The following is a 1,377-nucleotide window of genomic DNA, read 5'->3' as shown; positions in this document are numbered from 1 at the left end:
AAATAAAAATTATTAAATATTTTATATATTGTATAAATAAATAAAAATAAATTATGTATATATATATATATATAATTTATTCGGGTTTGAATTCGGATAATATTTCGAATATCTATACCTATAGACATTCCTACTCCTTATTCCACTTCTTAATATACAAAAAATACGTACTAAACACGGTGAACCATTCACCGTGTTTGAACACGGTGAATGGTTCACCGTATTCAACTTAACACACGGGCCCAGCTCTGTCCGTGTGGCGCTGACGTGACGCCTGCGTGGCAGGCTCAGGGCGATTTTTACAAATTAAATTTTGACAGAACTATTTTTAAAATAAAAATTTGTCAAGGATCTAAATGCAGAAAAAACCCTTCTTATCATGCAAGAGGCATCTCCAACAACCATATCTTGCATCACCTCTATACTACTGTACTTACGGCTAAGGGTGAAATCATATCCGCATTTGTATTTTTTTTTTCAAATATAAATTCAGACACGAATATATGTCGGATATTAAAATCATACCCCACATTTGTATTCCATCAGACTCAGATATTTTTTCATCCAAATTTGAATAATAGTGGATACGGATACAAATAATTTTGAATAATCTCTGATCTATCTTCTTTTCTACTAACGGTTTCTGTAAAAGATTCTCTTGCACCAATCTAAAGAAGTTGCAGAAACAGTCCTCAACTATTTTGCCTTGGAACTCGAAAGTTGATCCGATTCGACTCTCAAACTATTGGACAAGTTACAACCAAGTCCCACATTTCAGTTTCGCCATTCAAATCCGACAAAAAAGATAATTTGGCAACACCGTTACAAGTCATGTGATAGAACATGTCGCGCCAAAACCATCTTGCAGTAATTTTAATATTGAAAGAGTTTCTAGTGAAAGTGACAAAAAAAAATTAATGATTAATATTCAAGATTTTAAATTCGAATATTATTTGATTTATATTTTTAACTAAATTTATTATTTTAAAATAAAAGGTTAACAAAGCGAGTACGCTCTAATATATATAAAAAATGAAGAGTGGGTAGTAGATTTAGTTCATGTTCCAGTTTTTGTTCTAATTTCTCTATCATTGATAATTTGATATACTAGGAGTTATATGTTTGATAAATAAAATATATTTTAAACAAAAAAATACATAAATAGAATTATAAATTATATTATTAATATAATATAATTATGACATTTTTTGTATGGTGTGCCTTTTTTTTGGATTAATGTTATACATGTCTCTGTAAATATATTCTTATAAATTTTAACTTTTATATATTGTTTCTATAAAAATTCTGATGTTTTCAAATATATTTCTATAGTTAGAATCCGTTAGAAAAGTTTAGTTAATCATAAATTAAATACTT

Source organism: Ananas comosus, linkage group 1, assembly GCF_001540865.1.
Source record: "Ananas comosus cultivar F153 linkage group 1, ASM154086v1, whole genome shotgun sequence".
Lineage (NCBI taxonomy): Eukaryota > Viridiplantae > Streptophyta > Magnoliopsida > Poales > Bromeliaceae > Ananas > Ananas comosus.
The sequence above is the reverse complement of the archived record's forward strand: the minus strand, read 5'-3'. Positions refer to the sequence as shown.